This window comes from Larimichthys crocea, unplaced genomic scaffold (assembly GCF_000972845.2).
Source record: "Larimichthys crocea isolate SSNF unplaced genomic scaffold, L_crocea_2.0 scaffold97, whole genome shotgun sequence".
Lineage (NCBI taxonomy): Eukaryota > Metazoa > Chordata > Actinopteri > Sciaenidae > Larimichthys > Larimichthys crocea.
The window spans coordinates 1,533,752-1,550,140 of NW_020861315.1; the positions used below are offsets into that span (position 1 = coordinate 1,533,752).

The 16,389-nt window shown below is 41.4% G+C and overlaps 1 protein-coding gene across 1 annotated transcript in view; it reads left to right on the top strand.

The window, feature by feature from the left end:
• The window catches only part of LOC104919659 (nuclear receptor coactivator 3), a 64,273-nt gene that overhangs the window by 25,817 nt on the left and 22,067 nt on the right, over window positions 1-16,389 (top strand). The window contains exon 2 of the mRNA XM_010731724.3: window positions 10,078-10,164. The gene's annotated coding sequence lies outside the window, so the exon portion shown is untranslated. The remainder of the gene's footprint in view (window positions 1-10,077; window positions 10,165-16,389) is intronic.

Here is a 16,389-nt window from a genome sequence, read left to right on the forward strand (position 1 = left end):
ATTTATTGAGTTCTCTGGTCCATAAACAATTGATTACTGTTTCCAAAGCCAAAGATGACATCCTCAAATGTCTTGTTTAGTTCACAACCCAAGGATGTTCAGTTTACTGTCACAGAGGACAAAAGAAACCAGAAAATATTCACAAATGAGAAACTGAAATCAGAGAATTTGTCAAAATGATTAATCAATTATCAGGCTGTTTTTTAGCTCTAGTGAGTGCCACAAAATGAAAAAAGCAAAGACTTCTTTTTAGACCTGCCATTTGTCTACTTCTCAGTCATACAGGAAGTATTCATTTGTAGCATAGATGTTTATCTCCCCTGCAGTGGCCTCAAAAGCCCATAATGCAATGCAGTGAAAAACCCACCACTAATGCTGTCTACTCTTTTTTTTTTTTTTTTTAAAGATGAAATACTCAGGCACACAAAGGCAACTTCTTTTTTTACCACTCATTGCAGTACAAATGTATGTGGCAAAATTATTCACAGCAGAAGCAGCAATAATAATTGAATAAGATATTTTTATTGGTCTTGGCACCTTTCAAAGTGCTTTACATAAATATGCAAAACATTCCAAATAAATAAGTGAAAGTAGTGCAGTTTGTTAAGTTGCCCCAACTAAAGTAACCTTTTCTTTAAAGATCCCCTCCAGATGTATTTTAAGACGTACAAATAATAGAATAAAAGTACATCTACGTCCTGCATCTGCATCTCTACAGAATCTATGAAGAAGACACTGGACCCCGAGTTCATTCTCGGTGTATGTACACCAGAGGCTGAAAGTTTTCACATCACGCTCCGATTTAAGATGAGAACAGAGAAACGTCATGACTTTCGTCGTGAACGTCATGAAAACAGACTGCACACACAACGTTTTCCACAGTGAAGGTGAAACATCCAAGTGAAGGAACAATAAGCAAAATACTTTTTATTTATCTGCCACATCTTCCTTCTCATGGAGCCTCCTGTATTTTCAATTTGCATGCACAGTGATGATATTTACAGTAATTTTCTTATCTGTCGTGTACAGACCAAGCGGCAACCATGGCAAAGTGAAGCCTATGAGGAAGTGCCAAAAACTGCAGTTCCTCAAATGGCCTCTTGAAGGCTGGCTACAAAACGAGTCTATCGCCGTAAGTCCTTGTGTTATAATGTCCGAACTTCACAGTAGAAATAAACATTTTTACAGCCTGGTACAACGGTATTGGTCTCTATAGCTAGGTTTCATTTAACTTAAGTCTTAAAGTTATGCATAATTATCAGCTTTGATTGACAGGTGGGTGCTGTTACAGGTGGCTTGTTTGAGCACCCAGGGCTCAGGTCCACTGATGATCCACGTCTTTGCCCACTTTTAAATTAGCCAGGAAGTGGAAGAGGCCAACATGGTGCCGGCCAGAGCCACCACACTCTACATGTCGAAACGGCACCATGCGCACGCTGTCCATTCTATTTACTGTCAGTGGTATAGACCTGTTTGTTGCCATGGCAGCAGAGTGATCATCAGAGGCGGAGTTTAGAGAGAGAGGGGCGTGTCTCATTGATTGACTCGCTACACTAATTAGCCGTCATATGTCCAGAAAATATCCTCCTCCTCAACCTCATTGTGCCTGTGATTAATTGCAGCGGTCTCATTCCCCCCACCCCCCCTCATTTTTAATTCATTTCACAACCACTAACCAAAAGCGGGTGACAAATGTTTTCCTGCAATCTCACTGTATTTCTTTCTCCAACCCCATGAGGCCTGTAACTAGGTAATTTACTCTCTGTGATGACAAGAATGTTTTTAAGTATTTACCAAAGCTCCAGTCATTCATCGCTTTTGGATATGACAGCCTTCCGTCTTAGTTCATTGTTAATTAACTCACAGAAATGGTCCTTTATGTTATGATAATGCACAGCTCCTACATAATTGATGGTTTCCAATGAAGCATTTTATTTAACCTAGATCTCTACTTGACTATGCATGCATGCTAGACTGTGAGTTTGATACATGTGGCGCTCTCTGCACATGTTCCTGACCTTAAGATTTCCTCACAACACACACTTTGAGTCACGCGTGTGGCTGTCAGCGTTCTTCCGGGTTCAGCTGCAGAGTGTCATGCATGCTGTCATTGTGACATGACATGTGAGGTTTACTGTCTTTATCTTATCAGGGCTGTTTGTTGGCTCTGCAGTGTTACCGTCACAATGTCATCCATTCCTTCGTGTCGACTGTCTCCCTGCACTCTGCACAAATGTTCAGCACGTGGCCGGGTTTAAATGAAGTATGAGGAGCTGTTGTTGACAACATGCACTTTTTATGTTTGTCAGGGTTGGGCTGAAATGTAAGATTAGAGTTCAGCAAAGCTGTTTAATGACCTCTGTCATCCCCCATTTACTGTCCAGCTTAAGTTACTGGTGAATGTTCATGAAGGTAACACAGACGTCACATGACTACACAAACCTGACTGTCGCACACTAACTTGCTGTACACGCAAACGGTGTCAACATTGTCACTGTGAGCAACTTGGTTGAACGTCAACAGACTTTTATTGCAGGTTAATGAAGTTTTGATTCAGACAAAAAAGCACTGACGGATGTCAAATTAAAGGAAAAACCTGACTTAACAAATATAGAAATTATTCATCCATACAGGGTACAAGGGGTAACTGAATGGTTTCAACACTCAAGCTGTTCTGGACACTTCTTGTGACCCAATACAAGAAAGTAACAGACAAAATGGAGCCCAAAAATGCCACGATGTGAACCAGACTTTCTTCCTGCAAGGCCTTTATTTCTATTTCAGTGCACCTCAGAATGAATTATGGTACTGACACCACGGCCACTAACCAAAGCAGAAAGTTTTATATCCTCTTTCTATAAAAGTTTGTAGTCTGTTTAGCTCTTGGTTAGGTCAGTTCTCACTAGTGGGTAAACTGGTAATGGATACATTGAGGGGTAGAATATTGTTAAGTACTGTTGCTCCTGTATATGCAGTTCCTAATATGTAATTTAAATGAATGTTTGCTTGGTAGCTAAAACTTTTTCAGCAGATAAAAAGATCTTTGTCACAACAAGACGGAACTAACAAGGCAAGGCAAGGCAAGGCAAGTTTATTTGTATAGCACAATTCGTACACAAGGCAATTCATAGTGCTTTACAGAGGCAAGGAAAAACATTTGACATTAAGACAAGCAATAGCAATAGAAATAAAAAATTAAAAAGAGAAGAAAATTGAATTAAAAACATCAGAATGTCATTTAATATCATTAAAATAGCAAATTTGAAAACAATTTAAAACAATAAACGAATCACTGGATTATGATTACAAATTCTTTAAAAGTTCTTTAAAAGAGCTCAGCCATAAGCACGTGAAAATAGAAAAGTTTTTAACCTGGATTTAAAAGTGCTCAGAGTTGGGGCTGATTTCAGTCCTGCTGGTAGTTTGTTCCAGTTGTGAGCAGCATAACTGCTAAATGCTGCTTTACCGTGTCTGGTTTGAACTCTGTGCTCCACTATCTGACCTGAGTCAGTAGATCTCAGAGCCCTACTGGGTCTATATTCTACTAACATGTCGTTTATGTATTGTGGGCCTAAACCATTCATTGATTTGTAAACTAGTAGCAGAACTTTAAAATCTATTCTGTGGCTAACTGGGAGCCAGTGTAAGGACTTAAGAACTGGGGTGATGTGTTCTGATCTCTTTGTTCTGGTCAGAACTCGAGCTGCTGCGTTCTGAATGAGCTGCAGCTGTTTGATACTTTTTTGGGGGAGTCCAGTCAAAAGACCATTACAGTAGTCAAGTCTACTGGAGATGAAAGCATGGATCAGCTTCTCCTGATCTGTTTGGGACATAAACAAGGCAGTTTAGTGTTTATATGTGAGGTGGCTGGGACTAGAAATCGTCTCTGTTGTTAGGACGTTATTGAGGGTTGTATTACTTGCTGGAGATAAAGAGAGCAAAGAATGTTGTTGTTTTTTTGCAGGCAAATAGGCCGAAAATATGAACACACCTCGATTATGTTTTATTGAAGTTGGTAATTGTTCTAGCACAACATGAGTTTTGCATGTTGGCGCTAGAAAAGTCAGCAAAGTCGTCAGGATTCATCCTCTGGGCAAAATGAATGTCTGTGATGAATTTCATGCTAATCCATCCAATAGTTATCAAGATATTTCAGTCTGTTTTCAGTCTGGATAGACATTGGCATCCAAAATAACTTCAGATCTTGTTCACAAGCTTCCTCTGTTGGACTCCTCTACTGTGAAATGTAATAAATAAGCACAGACATGCACAATTGTAACTGGGCTCTGTATACGGTGTCTATATTACCTGTTTATTTGCCCAAATTCTAGACCAACTTGAAGTGATAAATTAGCTTTAATGGCTCGTGAAGATGTGGATAATCCCAGTCAGATCTCTAGTTTTACCTTTTCAATTGTCCTCGACTCATCAGGAGAAATAAGAATATAAGCAGAAATGTTGAGTACTAGCACTGCGTGTGTGCCACGATCCCCTCTTTGTTTTGATCTTCAAACGTGGTCTTACAGTATTTGATACTCCGTGAATTCTTGGAGAAGAAAATTGGCAGTTTTATTACATTGAGTGTCAGCTTGTACTCAAAACAGATGTTGCACCATAAAGTCATTTTAAAGTGGCCTTGAGTTATTATTATAAAACCTGATGCAATACTTTTTTAACTTTCATTACGTTTTTATAGTTTGCTTTCTCCGTGAGTTTAGGTAGCTTCTTGTGTGACTGCACATTCATTGTTGTGGACTTGACACTCTAGCGTGGTGCTGTAAGTTTGGTTTCCTCTACCTTCTTGGAAAGGATGACTCATGCAAACGCCTGTTTCCTTTTTTGAATATGTAAATGCATGTTTGATGGCAGCCTACAGCAGACACACCCTGGATGGCTGGATGAGTTTTAGTTTTAGACCTGCCTGGCCTATTTCTGCCCTGAGCCAGACGCTTTCCCTCTGCTTTTCTTCATCCTCCACCCCCTCTTATCCCTCTCTGAAGTGTGAAGTTTGAAGCGGCAGGCTGTGAGCTATGATAGCAGTAATTGGTCTAAAGATGGAAAGTTCACTCTCACTTTGTCAGTGAACTAAAATGCAATTTGTTTTCAATGGGTATTTTTTTAAGCTAGTTAAGAACAATATAACATCAAAGCAACATTTAACAGCATAGAAAAAGGGGTTGGGATGATGAGACAACGGAGAGACTGGCACTTTTTGTCCGAGTTGAAAATCAGCACTCCGTCTTGTACGAGTTCATTGTAGATAGAGCGGGGTAGCTGAGAATGGATCCCCTCTTTGGTACCCCCTCGTCTGTGGAGGCGAGCTTTGGACTTGGAGTTTTTTATTAGCCTCTGTGGTCTGATTTGTTTAAGAGGAGGCAAGGTGCCAAGATGTGGCTTGGCTCTTATTTTGCTCCAGTGTGAGTGCTGGATTTGTTGGAAGGGGCCGGGGCGAAGCAAAAAAGCAGAGTTACCCAGAATACACACAAACACACTTACACACAATGTACTTTTATGTGTTCCTTCACTGTGCCGTTGTGTATGCTGGCTAGCGTACACAATTTCCCTTATTCACAGTCGTTAGAAAAGGCAGACAAATCCTGCTAAAAAGAGAGACACAATAAAACGGGGGTGAAGAGAGGGAAAAGATTAAAGCTCACAAAGAAACAAGTAGTGCCTGAATTTCATCTATCAGTAGCCTGAAGATGTTTCTTAAAGGCACACATCCGTTTGGCTGGACATGAATGTTTTTTTACAGGGTGTGTTTAAGTATACTTAAATAAAACTAGCGTGTACAGGGTTGTTAACTGATAGCTGGTACAGAAACCTGTGAGTGACTTCACAGGTACAATGTCTATATTTTATACTAATAATGGCTCAGACACCAGAAATTCTCTTATTCAACAACTGATTTCTTCTCGCACTTTTTATTAGCAAAGAGCAATGTGTAAGAATTCAGTAATTAAAACAGAAAAAATATAAACAAATAATACTGATACAGATCGTTATTTATAAAGTAGGATTATGTAACGAACCACTGGCCCGACATATACACTGATACAACATATCTGTGGCCAGTCCTGCAGACTTTCACTGGTTCAAATTAAAATCACAGATGGCAAAATATACCAGCTGTTGCTGATTATTTAGTTCATTTTCTAAGTGACTTGATAATAGCCCAAAATAAGTGTTGTGAGGAAATGCAACTCTGCGACCACAAGTGAACTGTTTTTGTAATTATTAATAATTTAGAGTTTCATATTTCTAAATCAGCACCTCCAGTATGTGTATCAAATAACCTGATGAAAAATAAGTTCAGATCCATTTAATCAACATTTCATATCTCCTGCTGCTCATCTCATTTTCAGATTGCAGCTACAGGTTGTGAACATTAATTAGGCTGCCTAAAAATTAAAAAAACTGTTCATCTCCTCCAGTCAACAAAAGGTTATAAATCTTAGAGTTTTAGTTATTTATAACTTTAGTTAATTGCAAATGTTGCAAGCTGAACCTAATCAGATTTGACAAAGGATTCAAGAGGATTTGGATTCAATAAGGGAAGTCAACTAACACAAGGCAGTCAGAGCTTAACAGTGGGTTTGCAACCAAAGAGAAGTGCCGTATTTGGTTTGCTGTAGTAGAGCTGGAAAGGCTTTGATTACCTCTTTCCAATAAAGTTGCTCAACTGGTCAACAGCAATCAGATATAAAAGGCTAAACATGTTTTTTTTCCCTTATCAGTGTTTGTTTGTTGTTGTTGTTTTTTTTTTGTTAAATTGTATGCTCTGGTCATTGCCATGACTAACAAGTTCAACAGGTCCTCTCAGTTTGTAATAACTGAAATCTGACCCAGGACTCTAGCCAGGTCCAGATTAAGCTGTGTTGAGTCTGACATAAAAAAACACAGTCCTCTCATTGATTTAAATGGGCTCAATCCATTGATGCAGTGGGGTTGCCAGCACAGAGACTCGTCCGGCCGTCAAACCTGGCTCAACATTTTGCTGCAACGCAATGTCATTCGGCAAGGTGCTGTGTTCGCCAAAGCACACATTCCTAGTAGGATTAGTTTGTAACATGAACGCCACATTCAACTATTTACCACTTGATCGCACGACAATAAGTTACTCTTTTTGTCTTCTACTAGACTTTCAGTTCGTTGCATTTCTTCAACTCGCTCTTTAAAAAGAGTCCAGGTAGGATCCTGATACCTGAATGAATCCCAGCAGACTTGCACTATCAGCGCTGAACACAGGTCCCTTCTGGATCTTATTTTAAAGCTTCATTAATGCACGTTGGGTTTGGGTTGCTTGGATTTTAGAACAGTGAAGGCCTCTAAGCTCCTTTATCTGCAGTAGACAGACTGTTGTATATCTGTTGGTTTGAAGTTCATAGCCTCAGATCCTTTGCGTGCGAAGCGACACGTTGACTGATTAGTCTTAAAATATGTGACTCTCCGTTGTCTTCCTGGTTCAGCTGAGGGTGACAGATGAGGATGTGTGTAGTTTTACCATCTTTATCTTATCAGGCTTGTTTCTTGTTCAACTTTTACACTCATCATCGGCACACAAGCTGAGAAAATGTCCCCCCCTTCATTTGGTTTCTGCTCAGCACGTGGCTGCATTCAGATTAAGCGACTTTACAGCACAATAAAATCGCTCACAGAAGGCGCAGTAATCATACAGCGCTTCTGTGCAGCTTCAGCTCAAAGGATCGGTCAGTGTAGATCACGGTCCATGGATAAACGAGCCCAGAAGGAAACTGGAGCACAGGTTTCTCTTTAATTGTTATTTGTTCAGTTCACAGGCTCGATTGTGATATGACGAAAGAATCAGACCTGTCCTTTCACACAGGGTTTAGTTTAAAACTTGTGGATTTGTAAGTCCCTTTCAGTCCATCAGTGTGTAATGCAGTTTTTCCTGTTTGACATGTATCATCTTGACACTTTTCCTGCACCACAATGCATGGTCTTGCATTGTGTTTGGCAGATGCACTGACATACCAATTAGCAGCTTTAACAGAGGTCTGACACGCAGCATTTTTAACTGAGTTTCAATGCAATACAGGGCCCATTAAACACTGATCAGACGCGAGTTCTGCAGTATCATTTAACATGGAGAAGAGAACAAAATCTCAAGAGTCACAACAAACTGGCCAATGAGTCTAATCCTCTCTTTACTTGTACGGCTTTAAAATTCAGACTTGTCACCGAGATAAGATCTCCTTTTTATATCGTCTCCTTTGTACTCTGTTTATGATATACCGAGCAGTACGAGTTCATGAAGTTAATGGTTTCTGTATGAGCATCCACAGTAAAGTGAATCCTGGCTGCATCTTTATTGCATCCTTTAACTGTGGCGCTTTTAACAAGAGAAAGATGCCATGTAAGATATTTATTGTGTTGCTCAAGTGCAGCCATGAAGCACGAGCGCACAAACATTCGTACAGTAAAAGGTCGAAGGCTTGTTCAGCTGTCTGTTGAGGAGTAATTGAAGAGCACAACGAGACGAGAGAGACGACTGCAAAAAGGCCTCTGCGACTGTGACCTGAACATTTCTCCATAGACTCAACCTCTACATCTTAAGCTCATTCATACAATGCTTCATTCAAGGCTTTATCATGCCGTTAACTAGCAGGTTGATCAGTCTGGTTTTCATAGCTGTGTTAAAGTGAGCACAAAGAGCAGTAATGGCCGCGCTTAGCCGCAACTTTTTGCAAAAAAAAAAAAAAGAAAATGGAGTCTGTTACTTTGTCACGGCTGTGCTATAAATTCTTCCTGCTTAAGCAGTCATCGTTCTCCGGCTCTATTTTTCTCTCCTTTCAATTAATAGGAAACACATCGGTTGAAGGAGGGTCTTTGTTGGTGTGTGAGAGTCCATACATCACCTAAAGTAGAGCACCCGACCCCCCTCTTCTTCCTCCTCCTCCTTCTCCTTCTCCTTCCTCCTAACACACACACACCGACAGCCCCCATCTGCTCTCAATCATGGGTGCAGCCAGCGGTCAGGTCGCTGACGGTGAATGCACTCACACTCGCACACACATGTAAATATACACAACATAGGCATGCTCCACACACAGAGGTCAGCCATACGAACACGCATGCTTGTGTAGGCGTGTCTTGAAGTCTTGACGTGTGGTTGTAAACGTGCGCTCTGACACGACGCTCTCACACATCCTTGGAATAAAACTGAAAGTAAACCTACATCCAGTCTCTGTATCTCACACACACACACACACACACACACACACACACACACAGTGACAGATGAACATGAGACATCCTGGCGGCGTGCTTCACTGATGACAGGGTGTCATGGAAACGCCCAGCCTTCTCCATGGTTACACACTCTTTACCCCCACGGGATACTCTCTTATGATTGTTCAGACAGAACACTTGAGCTACTACAACAACTCAGCGTGGCCAAAACACACACACACACATTGTTTCTTATCAGGATCTAAATGGACACAAATTAGCCTATTATGTGCTTTTGGGATTAGAGCGGAGATTTAGCCTAATAGTCTGTTCTCGTACTCTTGCTGCACAAAGCATGGGAGATATTTGCCAATAAAGGCTTGACGTTTAAATCCAGTTATATGGATCTGGAGTGCACGTTTAGTGGGAAAGACTTTAACCTTTTATAGCTAGAGTAACCGGCTGATTTTTTTTTTTTTTTGGATGACATGCTTTCGTCACTTTCAGGTTTTGACTGTTTGGCTTCCTGTAAAAGTTGTGTCTTAACATCCCTTTTTGTGTGAGTGTGTGTGTGTGTGTGTGTGTGTGTGTGTGTGTGTGTGTGTGTGTGTGTGTGTGTGTGTGTGTGTGTGTGTGTGTGTGTTGATGCAAATGCACAGGAGCCACAATGTGTTGTATGCTCCGTACGCGTGAACCAGTAATGAAGACAAAAGCACCACGACGATGCATGGCTCCCTTACAGTTCCTTCTGCTCATTAAGCCGTTAATGCAGCTTCCTGTGCATGTGTCTTCAGGCTGCTGATTAATAACGCCACTTGTTGTTCATTAATATCGTCGTAATGAACACACATTGTTAAACTTTGTGTTTTTTTTTTCTTTCTTCAGACTTCATTGACCAGCCCACATAGGACCACGCCCCCAGAGAGCTGGGAGGGGGGATTAGATCGTCCATCATCTCGGCGCCGTCACAAGGTGGGCTAACATCCCATATGGTTGGCATGGTAACGGCCTGCTGGGTTTAGGTTGAGCGGTTCGCCAGAGACAGTTTCTTGTTGTTGCCACATTCTTGCAACATCCTCCTGACCTGAACGCAGCAACGCAAGAGAACAGTGTGTGTGTTTTTCTGAAAGCGAATGTTTTATGGAGGTGTTTTTTGTGTGTGTGTGTTTGAGGTTTGGTGGGGGGGATTTTTGGGAATAGTTTAGCAGGGGAAAAAAGTGGTGGTGGTGGTGGTAACAAGAGTGAAACAAAGAGAGTTGAAAGAGGGGGATGATTTTCAGACAGATGAGAAAATGAAGAGTGGGAAGACGGCAGGCAGACAGGAGGAGAAATCAAATTATTCTTTGTGCTCTACCTGCCACAGAGGCTGAAAGAGAGCATTAATCTTTTACCCCTGTCTGCAGGTGACAACAACACAGACGCACACATAAATGTCCCCAGACTTAACCAAACCACACTCTCTGTTTCGTTCACGTGCAGTCTCACACACATGCTGCCGTTGCGCAGATAACAGGAGTGAGGTCAGTATGACAGGAGGGGGGAGGAAGAGGAGAAGGAGGAGGAGGAGGAGGTTCCAGGCAGAGGAGATACTGGAGGTGAACAGGAAGAAAACTAGACAGGAGGAAGATGAGGAGGAGGAAGCGGAGGAGGAGGGGGCAGGTGGCTACCAGATTCTTCCACATAGAGTTACTTTTTCTCCACAGATAATTTGACTGACATGACATGAAAACATTTAAACAATGTGTTTCTTTCCATTGAAAAGTCAGACAAGAAGACGATTACTCTTGGTGGATTTTAGGTCAGTTGTGGAAGAATGTGGCATCAGTGGTGAATATATATTTTGTTCCCAACTGCATTCACTTTAAATTTGTATTTTAAATGTATGGTTTGTATCTTAATATTCACAAGAGCTGAAACCTGTAGCGTGAAGGTTTAAAGGTCCCTCTAGGTCCGTGTACAACACACAGTATGGGTAGTAGAGTCCTTTGGTGCTAGTTAACATTGAGAAAAGTGCAATCAATGAGAACAAACTTAACAGTTCATTTATAAAAATAAAACCTGCAACTATGAAACAGGAAGACATAAAACCTGCTATTGTTGCCACATGCTGGCTCATGGTGTGAATTATTTGGTCTCTTTAAATAATAAGAGACAGAAAATAAATCTACAACAATTTAGATTTTTCTTAAAGCAAAAACATAATTCATTTCTTTGAGTCTGAGCTTCTAAAATGTGAGTATACACTGATTTTCTTCATCTTTTGTGACAAAATATATATATGTATATATATATATATATATATATATATATATATATATATCTTCAGGTTTTAGACTGTTGGTCAGAAGTGACTTACATAACTGGAGCTCCGTGTTCTGACATTTGTTGACCAAATAGTTGGAATAATTTAACAACTAAGAAAATATAATATATCTGATATTATGTAGATATTTATATGTTATATTGCTGCTTTATATATGTTGTATATTTGACACTATTCTGTTATTTTTATGTTTTATGTTGGAATGATTTTGTATTTGATTGAAGAAGTGACTGAAATGTCATCAGAGGGGCCGCCTCCGTAGAGCGCGGGCCAATGTGTCAAGACTAAAGTCATTACTGCAGCGACCCAGGTTTTGATTCTAGCATGGGTCCTTTGCTGCATGTCATCCCCTCTCTCTTTCCCCTAAATTACCTGTCCATGTCTCCAACTGTCACCATCATATAAAATCTCTAATATGTCGTCAGAGAAAAAAGACAATAAAGCTGTCTTATATTTTGAATTTTGAGGACCATTGACAGTTAAAAGAAAACACAGAAATTCTCTGAAATTTATTGAACTGACAGAAGTCATGATGTAATGTCAGGTGTCATCATATTACACACTGATCATATCAGATGTCATAGAGCAGTGAAGGCCACCCACGTGTTGTGCGAGCGCAATTGTCTGCAGCTCTCGTCATGTCACTGGTGTGAGTTCACGTGGCCTGAACCGGGCCGTGTGCCCCTGTTTTGTCAACAGAGATTATGAAAAAGAGGCTGGCAGGCAGGTAGGCGGGGGAGGCAACTGCGGGGCTATTTGCATCACCCAGCCTAAGCAGAGCCCGTCGTGCCAACTCTGTCACCTTCCCTCTCGCCTTTTCTCTTTCGCCCTCTCCTCCCTTTTGTCACCAAACAGCCAGCACCCTGCCCACACCATCCTGCCATCATGGTCTTACCATCCCACCCAAAAAATAAAGGATGGAAACAGAGATGCTTGTCACGCAAACTCACAGGAAGTTTGATGGCAGCTGGTGCCAAATTTCTTCCATTTCAGCGTTGGAGAAATGTTGTATGAGCGTACTCAGCTGAGCGTTGTTTCACGAATTGCTTTTTGATAGATTTACAAAACTTTCCGTGTTAACCTTGGTGCTCTCGTTTATACAACAGACTGTTAGCGTTTCAGTTCGACCCTGAATAAAGCGCTAACATTGACTGGCTCCACTCTGGGGATGATGCTGAGACAGGAATAACCCTGCCTGTATACAGACAAAGTACAACACAGATTAAAGATAGATCCACTTTGTTTGTTCTTGTTAATTTTCCCGTGCATTCGCCGTCTGGCCCCAGTAACTCTTTCCGACACATTCTTGTTTGTTGCATTGTTGTTTTTTTCCCTTTCTGCTGTGACTCACTCTTTCGTGGGAAGGCTGTCGTCTCGCCACTTTGTTTGTCTGTTGAAACCTAATTTTTTCAGTAGCTGCAGTAGCTTTCAGATTTTAAATGGATGAACACCATTTAAAATCTGCTCCCCTCCACTGTTATTCAAATGCTGCTCGTTTTATTATAAACATTTTTACTGTATATCCAGTAAACACACATTTCTACAATGGAACTGGGGGAAACCTATCTAAAATATATCAAGAACTGGGACCTTTGTGACTTTATATGAAGATAGACTCACAACTTACTCTCTCCTCCCAAAAACTGAAAACCAAACTCAAATTTAGAAAACAAACATCTGATTGATATCCATGAAATGAAGAGTTGATATCGAAGGTTTAATCTCCAGTCTCTACAAACTTTTTAAAGTTTATTACAAACAATAAAATCTCTTTGCAAACTTCCTTTTCTTTCACTATAATAGCAAAATTATTCCAAAAGATTGTTCAAACAAAACAGAAATCCTAGAAGCTGAAAGGTCCCATGAGCCCTGTTTACACAAAACAACATACTCATACACTCACAAGCTCCCTATTTTCAACCTTAATGAATAATATCTAGTAAAATGAACAGCATATGATTTAAGGAAGCTGGAAGGAACATTTATGTAAAGGATGTCTGAAGGACAAAAAACGAAAAGAAATGTTACGTAATTGTCTTTAATAAAGGGTTTTATATATATATACATTTGAGATTGAGGCAAAGATTGGGGTGATTGTGGGGCCAGCAGGAAGGTCAGGTGGTCAACAAGAAGCATCCGGATTCATCCTCTGGGAGCTGTGAAGATCTGTAGTAAATGTCATGGTCTTTTATTGTTTGCGGCACCTCGTCAAGAACCAAAGCCTTGATTATTTTGACAGCTAATGAATTAGATGTCCTGTCTGTGGGACTGTCCTGCAGCATGTGAAATCAGACTGCATGCTCTCTAATTCACGAGGCGAAACGCTTCCTCCGGTTCTGCCGTAAAGCCATCAAGTCCACAGTTCCTGGTGAGCTGTGATCCTACTGGGCTTCAGGCACCAGGGTCACTGACAGGCCACCGTCTTGTAGCAGACCTAAGGAGCTTAGCTTCACCCGAGGTGATTCCACGGCACTGTTGACCTGAGTGATCCTCCTTTCACACCTGTCTATTGACCCGGAAAATATGTGGGTCAACTGTCGGCATGAGGGCGGTGCCCCCTTGAAATCGCTCAGGTCAAGATCAGGGTTGAGAACCAGGTCAAACTTAGTGGAAAAGTTCAGAGTGGCTTACCTGCATAGATGCAGTCACCTGTACTGTACACGTCAACAGAAGAACAGAAGACTCTCTGACGACGGCTCGGTCAGCTGGGAGTGAAATTCTTCATCCTGTTGTCTCTGGCTGAGCCACAAGCTGCTGCTGCTGCTGCTGTGCTGCTTAGGAACCATTCAGATTAACAGCTTCCCACTATTGCCTCAGGCTCTGATTAATGTCTTTGAGTCATCTTAGACTATATGATTTAGTCCGTACACTCAACCAAACATGCAGCTCATCAGAAGCAAATGCAGAAGCTGTCCACCCCGGAGAATATGTTTGTTTCTGACTAACTCTTAGCTGGTGTATTGTGACTGAAGCCTTCGTTTTCCCAATTAATTTTTCCATCTCAAATGTAAATTTGATGTAAACTTCCTCAGAAAGATGAACGAGAATCAGAATGTGTTTCCATCATGTGCTGTTATAGGCTGAAGGGGGAGAATTAAACGAGATGCTGTGAGGGCATGGTCATGCATTTCATCCGTTCACATCATGCAACAGCGTTCATAATTGTTCCAAACAGACCCTCTAAATGAGGGCTGAAAACATGCCATCATATAGATGGTGAGACATGATCATCATTTAAATATGTAGACAAACAGTTAAATTTCAAAGGTCCGGTGGGTGAGATTTCGGAGTGTCTATTGGCAGGAATAGAAGATAGCATTCATGTTCATGTTTTCATTAGTGTATAACCAGCTGAAAATAAGAATTTTAATGGTTTTGTTACCTTAAAATTAGCCCTTGATTTCCACAGTGAGAGCAGGTCTTCTTCCACGGTCTGCTATGTTGAACCACCATGTTTCTACAGTAGCCCAGAAGGGACAAACCAAACACTAAAGGCTCTAGATCAGACCTTTTGGAAAAAATGTATGTGAATTTCGCAGCCAGAGTTTTTCCTACATGTTTGGAAGGAATGGTGAGGCATGGAAGAGTATTTATTTATTTATTTATTTATTTATTTATTTATTATTTGGTTGCAACTTCACTGCTAGCCGCCACTAAATCCTACACACTGGACCTTTAACTAATATTATTTAAAAAATTACACATGTGTGTCGATTTCCACTCTTCATACTGTAACTATCTGATTATAAATGGTCACTTCAATTGATATTTATGTCCTCATTTATTCACCAACTTTCCACCTCATCTGGGCTTTTTTAATCTCTAGTGTATCTATTAAATTTGTCTTAATAGTCAAAATGTCAAAATGTGCTTTAACCTCGTTGCAGAGAAGCTAACACACTGGCTACTTTTCCTTCTACACTCTCACACATTTACTGCATCTCACTCTTTCTCCCTTAAATTGCCATCTTCATGCCCATCCTGCTGCCCTCCATCACCTTCTCCCATTTCCCTCTTTACGCGTCTCATTCCCCCTGCCCCCTGCTGCTGTATTGTACCCACCGCAGCCCCGCTGCCTCTCTGCCACCAGGCCCCACTGCCTGTGGCGTGTAATTGACTTTCTCCCTGCACTGGAAAAGCGGGCGGCCCGCGCCAGGCTGGAGGTGACCCATTTCCCTGGGGCATTCAGCAACCTCCTAATCAACCATTCTCTGGGGCCGCCTCATTCACTCCGCAATTAGAGCAACTCCCCCTTTGAGAACTCCATCAATAGGCTGGCAGGCAGGCGGGCGGGCTCCATTGGCGGAAGAGCAAAAGACAGAGTTTCACTCAAACACTTTGCTTTGGCTCTTCGAGTTCTGGACCCTCCAACTTAGTACCTTCCCCCTCCTCTCTCCTCTCTTTCTTTCTCTGCTTTTTTTTTGCCTCCTGTGCTCCACGTCTCCCTCGTGGTAGGTTTCATCAGACAGTGGCATGCGGGGGTTTTGTCTAACGATGAGCAGGAGACGGGGATGCAGGTAGACAGGCACATGGGGAGGCAGACAGGAGGATAGGCAAGAAGAGACGCAGGTAAGCAAGCAAGACAAAGGTAACGAGACAGTGAGATAGACAGACAGTCAGATGGGAGGTACTCAGGGGGGAGATTAAAAGAGAAATTTAAAAGAAACTCAAAGCGGGAGGGATTGAGCGAGAGGTATCGACGAATCTTCAGAGCATCTTGTGCTTTTAGAAGAAGGTTTATGAGTATTCCCCATTGTTGTCTTGCAAGTGAATACACTTGTGTTTCACCTGGTCTTGAAAACATGTATGAAAGCAGCCCCCTCTTGTTGATTCAGCCTCAATAAGAAGGTGTGTTCATTGCCTGTTTCAGCCCG